This window comes from Protopterus annectens, chromosome 16.part0 (genome assembly GCF_019279795.1).
Source record: "Protopterus annectens isolate FY-2018-M chromosome 16.part0, PAN1.0, whole genome shotgun sequence".
Lineage (NCBI taxonomy): Eukaryota > Metazoa > Chordata > Ceratodontiformes > Protopteridae > Protopterus > Protopterus annectens.
The window spans coordinates 121,856,654-121,872,294 of NC_056750.1; the positions used below are offsets into that span (position 1 = coordinate 121,856,654).

At 41.9% G+C, this 15,641-nt stretch overlaps 1 gene segment (V, D, J or C); it reads right to left on the reverse strand.

Annotated features, from left to right (window-relative positions):
• LOC122790527 overlaps positions 1-15,641 on the reverse strand; it is a 121,541-nt gene that overhangs the window by 19,764 nt on the left and 86,136 nt on the right.

Below are 15,641 nucleotides of genomic sequence, written 5' to 3' on the forward strand. Positions count from 1 at the left end.
GCATCTAGAACAAAAGAGGTTATTGTGCCTCACTGCTCATCACTCATTAGTCCCATCATAGAATACAACGCCCCATTTGGGATGTACCTTACAAGACAACTGCAACAGCTGGAAAGGCCACAAAAGTACCTCACCAAGAGGATTACTGACGTCAAACAGATGTCCTATGCAGCCCGACTCAAGAAACTCCAGCTGTACTTAGTCGCATACCGCTTACTCAGAGGTGATCTCTGCCTGACATACAAGGCCATGTCCAACCCAGAATTGATGGACATGCTTCACCTAAAAAAAAAAACAAATCCCAGACAGCCACACACTCTCTAGAGATATAAACCTCACCACAATGATAAATGGGACATGCTGGAGGGATAGATTCCTATCCCAGAAACTCCCCATGCTTTGGAACAGGATTCCAATATACATCAGGCAGAGCCCCTCACTAACACTCTTCAGATGGGAAACAGAAAATTTAACCCGGGGATCACTGCACTGGCTCTACTGGACAGTGGTGCAGGGAACTAATGGCTCTGCTGGACAGTGGCACAGGGAACTGATGGCTCTGCTGGACAGAGGCATAGGGAACTAATCTAAGGGGGTGGCAAAAGCCAACACATTCTGGCTAGGCTTATAAATGCCCATGGGCAGATAGCCTAGTAGTTACCTATGAACCTATGAACTCTGAAAAATTGTTAGCTGCTTCAGGTCCTGTAGTGCAGCATTCTTGAGTGTATTTTGTCCAGTGTTTCTCAGAATTCTCAGAATTTTTTTCTTTTTTACTGGGGCCTGTCTTAGGGATATGACGTGATTTCTTGTCTATAGTTAATGTCCTCAATACGATATTCTCGACACTAGTATATGGAAAGTGCAAAACATCAAAAATGTAAACGGAAATCTCCATAGGTGGAGATTTCCATTTACTTCAATGTAGTGCGTTCTCGGAGTTGGTATATTTAAGTAGTGGGGGGTTGTGAGGGGTGCAGGGGGGTTTGCCCCCTGCCTACATCAGTGTAAAATTATTTTTGTTGTGTACTTTTTTTTTTTTTGTTCGATTATTTGGTAGTTTGATGCATATGGTTCGATCCATATGCATTCAAACTATTCAGCTTTCGAGGTCCTAAAGTAGACCTAAAAAAAGAATGCTCAGATCAGTGTTTGTTTATTTGAGTCATTCACATATGCTTTATTTTAGTTTTATATAGTATAGATAAGTAAGAGAATGCGGGAAAATTAATATTTGAAAGACAAAATTGTGGTTGTGAAGATGTGCAAGATTGTGTAAGAGCAGTTGTTGTGAATATGCAAGTATTTGTGTGTTAGGGTTAGAGTAAAGGGTAAGGTAGGGGGATAGAGTCAGCGTTGTGCATGTTTTGTGTTGTCTGTATTCTGTGTTCTTATGTCTATGGTTAAGAATTATTTTTAGTAATATAATGTGTAGGGTTAGCACATGAGTAAGCTCAATCACGTGTGCTAACCCTAACAGTAACATTCCCTACACACTATGCTTCATAAAACCCTTTTACTAACAATATAACTACCAAGACAACACTTGCTCTTAGTTTTGCATCTGTGGTTTACTGATACAGTTTTTTTTAAGTGGGAGAGAAGTCAATGCCTTGTGATTCACTTCTAAGAGTAATACAGTGTTTTGTGATTCTTTGTTTTTTCTTCAGCCATTTGTGATTCTCTTTTTTGAGTTCTACCTTTCTTGATGTAATTGGCCTGTGTGATCTTGTGCTTGGCTTTAAACATGTTATGTTTGTGAAACATGCTCCTATATTATACTAAGCTTAAGTAACATAGCAAGGGTAGGGGAAAGGGGGCAACCGCCTTGGTCACAAATATTTAGAGGGCACAACTGGACAATCCCGATCCCTCTTTAGTAATATTACATACCAGCTTTGAAAGTCTGATATTGCACCTGTGGTTACAGCTGAGCACTTCAGCAGTCTGTGTGTGGTCTAGCTGTAGCAACTGCTTGCTACAAATGCAGTAAGCAATTTGCTACAGTTTCAAATTAGTAAAGAGTTTTTTTTTTTTATTTGGTTCCTTTTTATAAGGTAAATTTGAGCACTGTGGGGTCCACACATTGCATAAACTGTGGCATCTGCTTGTTCATAGGTTCATAGGTAGGTACTAGGCTATCGGCCCTGGAGCCTATACAAGCCCAGCCAAAAAGGTACCCTGGCTTTTGCCACCCAAGAAAATTATTTTCCTGTGCCACTGTCGAGCAGAGCCACAGAGGTGATCCCCGGGGTGTATTTCCTATTTCCCATCCAATCATCAAGATTTTTCTTGAAGAGTGCTAATGAGGAGCTTTGTTTGATATAGATAGGTAGTTTATTCCAGAGTATGGGAGGTCTCTGGGGCAGGAATCTATCCCTCTGACATATTCTGTTTATTGTGGTGACAAGGTTTAGGTCCCTAGAGTATGTAGCTCGGAGGGATTGGGATTTCTTTAAGTGGAGCATGTCCAGCAGCTGTGGGTTTGACATAGCTTTGTATGTTAGGCAGAGATCACCTCTGAGTAGACGATATGTGACGGAGTAAAGCTGGAGTTTTTTGGGACGGTCTGTAGAGGGCATCTGTTTGAGGCTGGTAATCCTCTTTGTGAGGTATTTCTGCAGCCTTTCCAGTTGTTGTAGATGTCTTGTGAGGGACATACCAAAAGGGGTGTTGTACTCTATAATGGGTCGAATGAGTGATGAGTAGAGGGGAACAATTACCTCTTTTTTTCTGGATGAGAAACCTTTTGTGATGAGGTGTGCCACGTAGAAGGATTTCCTGACTACTGTGGCGATGTGATTATCAAAGGAGAGACTACTGTCCACCTGTGTTCCAAGGTCGCTTATCACACTTTCGGTGTTAAGTATACTACCACCTATGTTGTAGTTCATGAGTACAGAGTTTTTACTAAAGGGGATGACAGTGCACTTTTTGGCACTGAGCTTGAGGCCATGGCTTTGACACCAGGCATCTGTCTCAGTGAGGCCCTTTTGTAGGATGGCCACATCGTTAGGAGTTTAGATTATGGCTCCTAGTTTGCAGTCATCTGCGAACTTCATTAGCCAAAGACCTTTTGTGTTAGCCTGTACTTCAGAGAAGTAGATACCAAACAGGAGAGGACCTAGGACTGAACCCTGTGGTGCTCCACTTGTCAGTGGTCTGATGTCAGATTTGGAGTCTGCTACTTTCACAGTGTGGGTTCTGTCAGTGAGCCAGTTGGCAACCCATCTTGTGACATAGGGATTTATACCTAGTTTAGTGAGTCTATCTATAATTCCAGAGTGTGGGGTGGTGTTGAAAGCCTTGGCAAGATCTAGATAGGCTGTGTGAACCACCTTACCCTTGTCTACAGCTTTGGTGACTGCTTCAAAGAAGTCTATCAGGTTTAGGAGACATGATCTGCCTTTTACAAACACAAACTGGGTGGGGTCCAGAGTTTGGAGATTACCAATGTCTTTGTTTATAAGTTCCATGATGATACGTTCCATGGCCTTGCAGACCAGGCTCGTCAGGCTAATGGGGCGGTAGTTCCCGGAGTCCGTGATGGCTCCCCCCTTGTGGAGTGGGATAACCATCGCTGTGCGCCATTCAGCAGGCACAAAGCCTGAGGTGAGGTTATGATTGAACGTGGTACTTAGGTGGGGTGCCAGTTCGTTCTGTAATTCATGTAGAATGCAGCCTGGGATGTTGTCTGGTCTCATGGATGCTGTGTTTTTGGCTTTGGAGAGTGTGGTTTTTACCTGTGCAGCCGTGACTACAGGAACTTTGCATTCTTCCGGTATAGAGATGGGCTCTTTAGTGGGTGAGAGGGGGGTAAAGTAAGCACTGAACCTATCTGCCAGGATGTTGGCAATATCAGTTGGGTCTGTATATTTAGTGCCATTATGCTGCAACTCAGAGCAGATCTGAGTGTTGCCATTGAGATTCTTGAAATACCTATAGAATGCTTTGTGGTTGTCTTTAGAATAGGTGGTGATTTTGTTTTCTTAACTAGCTTTGGAGGATTTTATCAGGGATCACAGCTTCTTACTGAGGCTGACCAGGGAGCTCTTCCAATCATGGGAGTTTACACTCTTTTGCAACAGTTTCTTCCTTCTGTTGTACAAATATTGTTACAAATGTAGCAAGCAATTTCTTACAGTTTAAACATGAAAAAAGATTTGCTTTTTCAAAAGTTAAATCCAAACACTGTAGTACTACTTGTGTGGTATAAACCGTAACATTTGATTGCTACAGTTTGTTATAATTTAAATGGGAAAAAAACGTATTTTTAAGTTAAATTTGAGTGCTTTAGATATTTTTGCTTGGTATAACCTGTAGCATCTGCCTGTTAAAAAGTTTGCTACAGTTTAAACAGAAAAAAAGTTTTATTTTTTAAGTTAAATCTGAATGGTGCAGCATTTCCTATGTGGTATACTCTGTAGCATCAGCTTGCTACAAATGTAGAAACCAGTTTGCTACAGTTTAAACTGGAAAAACAATTGAGCAAGGTTTTAGCCAGGCATAATCTTTGTACTCTCAAGAATAGATTATTTGTCTGAACATGTTACAAACATTGTGGCATTACCAAGCCATATTATGCTGATAACTGTTTAGATTAATAAGCATGTATATAGCTTGCTCACTGAGAGGATTGCAAATCTAAAAACAATACCTTTAATAGTTTGTGACTGAGCAGTTAAAAATGTTACACACATGAAGTTTCGGAGGGGCAACTATTCAAATGATATGACCATTTTTTTTAAATACCAGGTAGATTGAAGGGGTAGGAATAAGCATCTGGGAGTACAAAATGAAATTATTTAGCTACACCCCTGGGATTGAGCACTGCAGCCCTTCAGGTGTGGTGTAAGTTACAGTGTTTGGAAGGTAGTCTAATAACATCTCAAAATGCAGCCCATAGTGCAGCAGATTTGAAAACTATATAATAGGAATAGCAAATACTCGCCTTAGTACCTGTTCTATTTTTCCCAACCTTATTCCCATGACTAGTACAGCCTTATACTTACCTGTGCCTGGCTGTGTCAAGCTGCGTGAGGTGGTAGTCTGTGACACCTTCTGTCTGGTAGAGACAGCAAATTCAGGATTGCTAATTTTTATATCCTGTTGTGTGCTTCACTAGTGCAGCTGATTGCTTACTGCCTTCTGCATTGTATCCTTGTTTTGAGAGCATCACACACATTCCTGCATTATTACTACTTTTCTGCAATGCATGCATAACTGTGGCACATGAATCCATTGTGAAAGACTTGAGTACTGCGTTATGGCATATGTGCTTATTGTACTTAATGTCTGCTGTAACATTCTGCATATTGTGTTACCCAAGTTTTAGAACCTTGTGACTTTTTACATTTTGTATTAAGAACCATGTGAAGCCAGTTGCAGCTACAGCTTCTGGAATATTGTCTTGTGTCAGCATTTGTACACTAATAAATTGTTAGTGCATTGATCACCAATTTATAATATTCTTACCTGCAGCTCAGGCATTCATTATATTTTTTGAACATCACTTGGTTTGCTGTGCTGCGCCATCAGTACCTGCAGTTTAGAAGATCCTTTTATACTGTGTGAACTGTACTGTCATGAGTTATCCTGTATTATGCATTATCATTTTGCACTGTACTGTGCTATATTGTACCGGATTGCATTGCTTTATGCTATTTTGCAACTGTTTTCACTGCCTCCTTACATATGTTAGAGCTACTTTATTGTGTTATAGTATTCTGGGACGCACTGTTTTTGTACTCTTTACATCTTTGCTTTCCCTTATATATAATAATAATTACCCTGTGTTCTAGATAGACCGAGGTCATCAAATGCCATAAGCTTCCCTAATCTATGGCATCGGTCCTCATTCTGTCTCTGCCCTATCGGTTCTAAACCTTCTAGTATTAGGCACCCCAAGGCAGTGTAGAAACTGTCACATGCTTCCAGACAATAATTTTTTATTACTACACAATGAGTCCACATGTGAGAGGTGTAAATACTTCTTAAAACTACAGTGAAACCTGTCAAACAAACGTGTCATCAGTCAACAACACTAGCACCACATTTATATACTGCAAGACAAACATAAAACTCTCTTATGCCAAAATGTTTCATAAATCCCTGCCAAAACCACAACGACCTCTTAGGTGAACTACTCATAGGATCATAGGAGGTTACTAGGCTAATGACCCTGGGACCCTTACAAGCCTGGCCAAGAGTTTATCCCAAAAAAAAACCTCAGTCAGCACCTGCCACCCATGTCAATGAGGGACACAGGTAGAACCCCTGGGACAAATTTGTAGTTTTCCCATCCACTCATCAAGATTGCTCTTGGAGAGGGTCTGCAAGGTACTCTGTTTGATGTCTATGGGAAGTCTATTCTAGAGACAGGGCAACCTCTGGGAGACAAACGTGTCTCTCCATCAGGTTTTGTTGATGTCACATAGTAAATTCAGTCCTTTTGAGCGGTTAGTGCATGAGGAGTTAGACTTACGGATATGGAGCATCTCTAGTAGGGCAGGGTCCAAGATTTCCTTGTAGGCAAGACACAGATCGCTCCTGAGCAATCTGTATAGTACCGGGTAGAGCAATAGTGATATGAACATGTCCACATAGGACAGGTGTTGGAGGCCATGGATTCTCTTTGTGAGTCATTTTTGTGGCCTTTCCAGTTGGTGCAGATGTTTGGAGAGGTGCATACCAAATGGGGCATTATACTCAGTTATTGATCTAATGAGGGAGGCGTATAGAGAGGTAATAATCTCCTTTTTTCTGGATGCAACCCCTTTACTTATGACATGAATCAAGTAAAAGTCTTTTCTGACCACTGCCTCTACATGATGGTCAAATGTGAAATTATTGTCAATTTGAGTAACCATGTCTCTCGCTACAGGTTGTGTACTTGGGGGGGGGGGTTGCCGTTGATGTGGTAATCAGTAGGGACCATTTTTTTTGCTGAATGGTAGTATGACACATTTTTTGCATTTAACTTCAGGCCATGACTTTGGCACCAGTCATTAGTTGTTGTGAGACCCTCTTGCAGTATGTGAACATTATTTGGGGAGTCTTTGACAGCACCCAACTTGGTCTGCAAATTTGGTCTTTTGTCTTTGCCTGGACCTCTGAAAAGTAGATACCAAACAGTAGGGGTCCCAGGATATATCTATGGGGAAGTCCACTAGTGACAGGACTGCATCGGAGGTGGGGGTGCATATTTTGATCTTGTACATCCTGTTGATGAGACGTTGGCAACCCAACTGATGAGACAGGGACTTATGCTAAGTTGTTTTAGCTTTTCAATAATGCCTGAGAGAGGGATTATGACCAAAGCCTCTGCCAAGTCAAGGTAAGCTGTATGTACTGACTTTCCCTCATTCAGATCTTTGATGACATTCTCAAATAAGTCAACCAGGTTCAACAGGCAGGATCTGCTCTTGATGAATCCAAACTGGGTGGGGTAAAGTGCTTTGAGATTTTCTATGTCCTTGTTTATGAGATCCTTACTAATACACTCCATAGCTTTACATATCAGACTTGTCAAGCCAATGGGGTAATAGTTCCCAGGGTCAGTAGTGGCATCACCTTTGTGCAAGGGGATGACAATGGCAGTTCTTCGCTCTGCTGGAATGAAGCCTGTATATAACTGTGTTTAATAGGGTGCTTAATGGTGAAGCTAGTGCTTGCTGAAGATGGTGCAGAATACAGCCTAGGATATTATCAGGTCCCATGGAAGCTGTGTTCTTTGCCTTGGATAGGGCCTTTAACACTTGATCTATGGAAATGTGAGGTGTGGCACAAGTAACGGGGATGTCTAAAGGGCCTTTGGGGGGACAGGGGGGTGAAGTTTGCACTGAACCTATCTGCTAGCAGGCTGGCTAAGACAACAGGATCAGTGTAAGTGATATGGTTAAGTAGAAAATTTGGAACAAACCTGGGATTTGCCATGGAGGTTCCTGATATAACTGAAGAAGACTTTGTGGTTTCCCTTTATTTCAGTGGCTAGTTTTGATTCATAATTGGCTTTGGAGGTGTTCACCAGTGATCTAATTTGCTTGTTGAGGCTAAGGAGGGAGTTTTTCCAATTTGGAATTTGTTCTTTTTTACCCTTGGACAATGGTTTCTTCCTTTTGTTGTAAAGCCAGTTGATAGAGGATGTCCACCTGACAAGGTTGTGTTTCCTTGAGGAATAGAGGATGCCCACCAGACAAGGTTGTGTTTCCTTGAGGAACATGTTTTAGTTCTGTTGGGTATAGCTGAGTGCATGCACTTGTACAGGTGCTTGTATACTGCATTGGTGTACTGTTCAGCATAGTTGTCTGCATCCTCTCAGGGGGGCAGTGATGGGAAGCTACTGATACCCTCTCCTAGGAAGTTGTAGTCAGCTTTTGAGAATCTTTTTAGCCTGATTATGTCTAAGGGGTTGAGTGGGACAGAAACTTCAAATGAGACAGACCAATGATCTGATCTCACCAGGGAAGAACATACTATGGGAGTGGTCCAGCAGTTGCCCATGTTGGTGAGAACCAAGTCCAAAATGTTATCTCCCATTGTGGGGGGATGAGATAAGTTGGTCTAGTGCATTATAATTGATGAAGTCAAGGAATCATTGGGTGAGTGCTTTAGTGCAGGAATAGTTCACCCAGTCTTTGGTGGGGTAGTTGAAGTCACCAAGGATTAGGGTGTTAGGGGGTACCCTGACAGAGTCAAGTAGATCCAGGTAGGAGGAGTGGGTGTCCTGACAAATTGAGCACTGTCAAACATCAGAAACACTCTAACACCAGTTCTTTATAGATGTAGCTTCTTCTACCAGCACCACCACCACAGACAAGAATGATCGGAATGGTTTTACCTAGCCCTTCTGTCTGCAGGAGTAGTCCACTCACCATTGTAATGTACTTCTTATAGATGACGTATTTTGGTACACTGATGATGAATTCACCACTCACAAGGATGAGCAGACACAGTAATTGGTGATTCTCTAGGGCTAGACTCTAGCATATCAACAGGGTAATCAAGTCCCCTTACTATGAGCATGAGTATGACACAGTCATTGTTAAAGTAGTTGTGACTGACTAGTAAAACACCCCCATAGACTTCAACAATGGTAGCCGGGTGTCTCTTTTAGCTTAAACTCATCAGTTCTAGACTAATAATCTAGCAAAATCGCATCAGACTCCTTCATAGTCTTCTGTCAGCTAGACCTCATACTACATCCTAGTAAAGTACAAAACTGCGTCCATGACATCCTCAAGTCATGAAGCATATCTTATTAAATATTAATTCAAACAGCATTTTTCTAGAAGGCTTTAAAGAGGCATTCTGTCAGATTTTTTGCTAGAGGAGTTTGTTTATATTTGAATATTGTGTAAGTCACATGTTTACCCATGGGCAAGATTTTCAAACAGCCTGTTAGCAATACCACAAGTCAAATTAGACAAACTCTCATTGAGGGATGGTTCTTCTAAGAAGTGCTAACAGCTTACAGTTGAAGTTTGTCCATTTGTATTTTCATTCCTCCACCCACAGACAATTAGATTTGTTGACTGACTGGATTTTACTCAGCTAGAGATGCTATCTTGTCATGCACAGACCTGGAGCCTCTTTAACAATGAAATGCTATCTACTTGGCTATGTACTTGGTTTTGTAAAACTGTGTCTAATTATTCAAGCCTTGGCAATAGTATGTTTGTTTCACACTTGTTGCTACAAATCTTTTTCCTCCACTGGTAATTATTTTTCATATGGTCTATTAACGTCACTTGTTAATGTGCTTTTTTCATGGAGGTACACTTTTCTAATTTATTTAGTGGTTAATTTGTTTAAATCTGTTTGCTCATTTACTACTGCCGCTTAGCTAGGATTAATTTATATAGTTTTATTTATTTATTTACATTTGTTGACCGGGAGTGTCCGACTGGACATAGGTCCATTTTCAGTAGAAGCCCGGGGAGAAAAGCTCCACAGTTAAAATAAACAGACAGTAGTTACATTGTCACATAGCGATTAACAGTTTAACATAGCAATTAATTACAAACATATTTACAGATGAAGAACATAGTACATCAGTAGACAGCTAGAATCTTTATCTGCGAAGTACATAACAGACATTGACAAATGTTACAATAAGAAGTTCCTGCTGTATAATAAGTAGGTTGGTTGGGGTGGGTGATATTAGGGTGGGAGTTGCAAGGGCATAGCCAGCATGTTTTTAGGTGTGCTTTTAGTAAGGTTTTGAAGTGGCTGCATGATGGTACGGAGGTAATTGTGGGTAGGAGGGAGTTCCATAATTTGGCTATGGCGCAAGAGAATAGTGCTTCACCAACAGAGTTATTGGCTTTAGTGATCTGCAAGTGATTTTTGTTGCTGGATCTTAGTGGTCTGGTGGTGCGATAGGGTTGGAGTAGATTCTGGAGGGATGGGACATTTAGTGGATGGTTTACTAGTTTGTGGGCGAGTAATAGTTGATACCATTGAAGAAGGTGAGGGAGTTCAAGCCAGCCCAGTTCAGCAAGTGAGAGACAGTGGTGACTACGGTAGGATGCCCCTGTGGCGAATTTGGCGATTTTGTTGTAGCAGGTCTCTAGCTTGTTTAGATCGCATTGCCTTAGGTTGGTATATATTGGAGCAGCATAAAGTAGGGTGGAGATAAGGTGGGAATTTGCTATTGAAATCTTTGCTGCCTTGGTGAGAAGTTGCTTATTTCTGTATAACGCTCCTAGTTTTTTGTGGACTTTTTTTATGGTCATGGATATGTGAATGTCAGATTTTAGTTTATTGTCTATTTCCACTCCTAGCAATTTGGTGTGTTCAGTTGGGTATCTAGTGGTGTTGTCTTTTGCTGTGATGTTAAAGTGAGAGTTGTTTTGAGCATGTTTGGTGGGTTGGAAGAGGAGTAGTTTAGTTTTTTTGGGTTGAGTATTAATTGGGCATCGGATAACCAAGTTTCAACAGAGGAAAAGGCTTCCTGTGTGACTTTTTGCAGTTTGGGTAGGGACTGGGCTGAATAGATGACGGCTGAGTCATCTGCGTATTGTATGAGTGTGCCATGTTTGGTGGCAGAGGCTAGATTATTGGTGAAAACAGAGAGGAGTAGGGGGTCCAAGGATGGATCCTTGGGAAACCCCTATGGAGACAGGTAGTTGGGGAGATATGTCATTCTGCCATACAATGGATTGTTGGCAGTCAGACAGGTAACTCTGAAACCAGTTGGTGACTGATTGAGAGAAGGATAGGTTATTGAGGACAGAGTTGAGTTGTTTGTGTGGGACTATGTCAAATGCTTTAGATAGGTCTATGAAAGTAGGAGAGGAGAGATAGCCATTCTTTTTATGCTGAAGGATAGTGTTAGTAAAGGAGAGTAAGGCAGTGGTGGTGCTATGGTTTGGTCGGAAACCATGCTGAGTATTGGAAAGGAGGTTGTTAGTAAGGAGGTAGTCTGAGACCTGAGAATGTATGCATCTCTCTAGTATTTTGGAGAGTGGAGAGAGAATGGCTATGCGGCGGTAATTGGTTAGTTCTGTGGAGGGGCTGCCTTTGTGGTGGGGAATTAGATGTGCTACTTTCCACAGTGTGGGAACGTAACTTTCCGACAGAGATCGGTTAATCAAGATGGATACTGGGTAGGCCAGAGCATCAGCTGCGATTTGTAAGTATTCACTTGGGAGGTTGTCTGCTGCTAATTTGGTGGGCTTAAGTTTAGTTAAGAGTTTTTTATGTTGGAGGTAGGTACAGGAGAAAAAGAGAGGGCAGTGGGGAGATTACTAGTTGAAGGTGTGGGTTGGAGGGGAGGGGGTTGTGTTGTTTAGCTAGTGATAGTATGGTTTGTGTGAAGTGTATGTTGAATGAGGTAGCAATGTTTTTGGAGGAGTGAGGGATGTTAGGAGGCGGGGAGGATGGAGTTTATGGAGGACCAGAATTGTTTGGGGCTGTGTTGGGAGGAGTCTAGGGTAGACTGGTAGTATTGGAATTTGTCCTGTTTTATTAGCTTTTTAACTCTATTGCGTAGTTCTAGGAATTTCTGTCTAATTGAGGGGGTTTTGGTTTTGCGCCAGTGGTCCCAGGCTTTATCCCTGTTTTTCATTTCTGACTTAGTGGTTTTCTCTAGCCATTGGGAGGTTTGTGCTTTCGTTCTGGAAAGTCTTATGGGGGCATGGTAATTAAGGATGCTCAGGAAGGTAGAATTAAAAAATTCAACTGCGTCTTCAAGACTGAGGTATTTTAGGGGATGCCATTTACATTCTTTGAGGGATGAGATGAATGTGAGTGGGTTAAAGTTTAGTTTTTTACATATTTGATGGTAGATGACAGGTTTAGCTTGGTATAGGTATTTTTTTGAGTAGAAATGTTGGGGAGTGATCACTGAGGCTATCTGATAAGCAGCCTGTTATATATGACTGGGGGCTCTTACTGACTAGTATCAAATCCAAGGTAGTGTGCTTGCTGGAGTTTTTATTTATCCTGGTTGGCGACTGGACTAGTTGGGTGAAGCCATGAAGGTTTATATGATGGGTTAGATTGTTGCCAGAACAGGATTGCCAGTTAATATTGAAATCACCTAAAATGATAGTTTCTTGGGGGAGATGGTGGGTAGACCAGCTGAGGAGGTTTTCTAGTGGAGGGATGTTTTGGCCAGGTGGGAAGTAGCATCCAATTATGTTGATGGTTTTGTTTTGGTTTATTTTGAGGTTGGTATATATTATTTCTTCATTGCCTATTTGTGGAGCTGATGATTTTAAGATCTGGATGTTTAGATGCTGTTTAAATATTATAGCTACACCACCTCCTTTTTTGTTTAGCCGGTCTACTCTTAGTATGCTGTAACAGGTAGGGAGTATTTGCTCAGTGGTAATGTGAGGTTTTAGCCAGGTTTCTGTCAGGATGACTATATCTGGGGAGTACAAGTCTATGGTGCCATGGAGTTCATGGACTTTGTTGGATATACTTCTAATATTTAGACTTAGTAGAAGGAAGTCACTTGGCTTTCTATTGGCTGTGATATGGGAGAAGTTGTGGTTTCTAGTCTGATTATGAAGATTGGGGTTGGAGATGGTAGGGCCAGGGTTGGGGTGGATATCTCCACTTAGGGCTAGTTTTGATATGCATGAAGTTATTAGTTTTCTAAGTTTTTGAATGTGTTTGTTTATTAGGGAAACTTTATGATTGTGCTCTGTGGGTAATAGGTATGGTGGGAGGGTTACTATGTTAAGTTGTAGGGATGCTTTATGTTTGAGTAATATAGTTGGTAGAATATGCGGGGGGTGCATAGGGATGGTTCTTGAGTTGGTGGGAGGAGAGCTGAGTTAGGGTGAGACATGAGTGGTGGTGTGAGTAGTAGTACAGTGGTAGTGGTTGAGTGGGGGAATGATGGAGCTTTGGTAGGATGTAAGATATGCAAGGAGAGTGCATGCAGTGAGCATAGGTAAGGTATGCTTGTACATGTTAGTTGAGGAGGTGTGGTAGTAGTGGAGAAATGGAGGAGGTAGTGTTGGGTTAGCGCTGTGGTTAGATAGATGCGTATTTGTTAAGTACTAAAACTTGTTTTCCTCTAGGTAAGTGAGGAAACTATTAAATAAACCATTTTAAACTAAAATTAAACTATTCCTGGCACCATAAAGTCTGCTCTTCAAATTTTCCATTAGAACTAGCCAGTTCTTTAGTTTTAGCACACAAATCTGTTTCTTTGAGCTCAGCACTTGTTCAGAACTGGTTGTAAGCACTAAATAAGCTACAAATTACTACAGCACTCAACTTTCCTCACTTGTCTAGAGGAAAACAGTTTTTAGTACTTAAGAAATACGCACCTATCTAAGCATGTCTAAGGGTCAGCTCCTGGTGTTTTCTCCTGTCTACCTGATGAATCCAGGCATCTTGGGGCAATGCAGCAATTGCCTCATGTACAGAGACAACCCTCTCCTCCTACCACCCAACAATACAACCGGTGAGAGATGCACTTACATAGCCAAACTGGAAGCAAAGATCTCTTCATCCAAGTTTGGACTAGACAGTCAAGAAGAGAAAGGTAAACACTTGCACCACACCACACTCATCACATAGTCCCTCAAAACCTACACCACCAAAACACACACAAAGCAACACAAAACACACACCTACATTCGCAGAGGCTCTCAATAAAAATCTGCTCAAGCAACAGAGACCTCCAAAGTGGAAACACAAGCAACCTCCACCCCCCAACACAACCCAAATGATACATAGCCCACAAACTCAGTGTGCCACTCAACCACATCCCACATGTACCCAACACTCTAGTCATAGGGGACTCAAGAGTCAGGCACACTGATGTTCCACTCACCAGGCTAAACAAGGTGAAAGTTGCTGTCAGCTGCCTGTCAGGTGCCAGGATCTGCCACATAATGCACACACTCAGGTCACTCCGCAACAAGTACAAATATAACTCGGTCATTGTCCATGTTGGTGTGCATGTTGGTGTGCATGACCTGAGACATACCTCCCTGGACTACTTGTAGCCCAGGCAGGTATGATCCTAGCCCTGAGTGGCATCCTGCTATCACCCAGAATACCACAGTACAAGGACAAAATGACTGACTTCAACAATTGGCTAAGCTTCTGCTGTCATTCTAAGGGGATCCATTATCTGTCTGCCTGGGATGACATGATCGACAGTCCACGATGCTTTCCCAGAGATGGCCTGCACCTGTTGCCCTTGGGATTCCGGATACTGGCTAAGGCTCTTGCCACCCCTATAGTGCCTTTCTTAGGCAAGGGTCAAATGACAAATTTACCATCGTAACAGGTACATGCAAGCAAAATCTGAGGGTAATGCTACTCAGTGTTAGAAGTCTAAACCTCAATATTCACTCACTTGAGGCACTCCTTAAAATGGAGAACATTGATATCTGTGCAGTGACTGAGACCTGGTTCAAGGCTCCAGAGAGCACCCCTGCATTACCAGGCTATAACACATACCACACTTTTTGGCCATCTAACCTGGACCGGAACACCAAAGGTGGAAGTGTGTCCTTATTCATTAAGGATAGCCACACCTCCATGCTAGTTGCTCAGCATAATGCATCCAAGGTTATCCAAGTGCAACTAACTCTGGGCAAAACTGCAATCCAAATCGTAGCTTGCTACAGATCCCCCACCATGAGCCAGGATTTCCACTCCTCATTTCTTGATATACTGGAAAATGTTAGGGTTCAACCAAACACCCTAATAATGGGCGATTTCAGCTACCCCCACCATTAACAGGGAAAACTACTCATGTACCAACTCCTTGGCTCAACGCTTTCTGGAATTCATAAATTTTAATGCTTTCCTACATGGCCCCACACATTCACTACTTACCTATACCAACATTGAGGTCATTTCAGTGAAACTGACCATTGTAGCTGCTCTGTCATTCTGCAGCTTTCCTGCCTGCAAGCAGCGACATCTCCTTCAGAGAACTTCTAAAAGAGAACGTAATAAAAATGGGTTCTTTCACAAAAAGAAAAACTTGACAAAAAGTGAGCTGTTAAAATTGGATCTGGTTAAATGTGGCATGGCTGGGTTGGGACGATCGAGGTAAAGTATCTTCCAGTCTAATCACTAAGGACCTGTATTGACTAACGGTTCATGGTTGAAGTGCTAGAGAGTACTAACTGTAATCAGTTTGTAGATCATTTAAATTC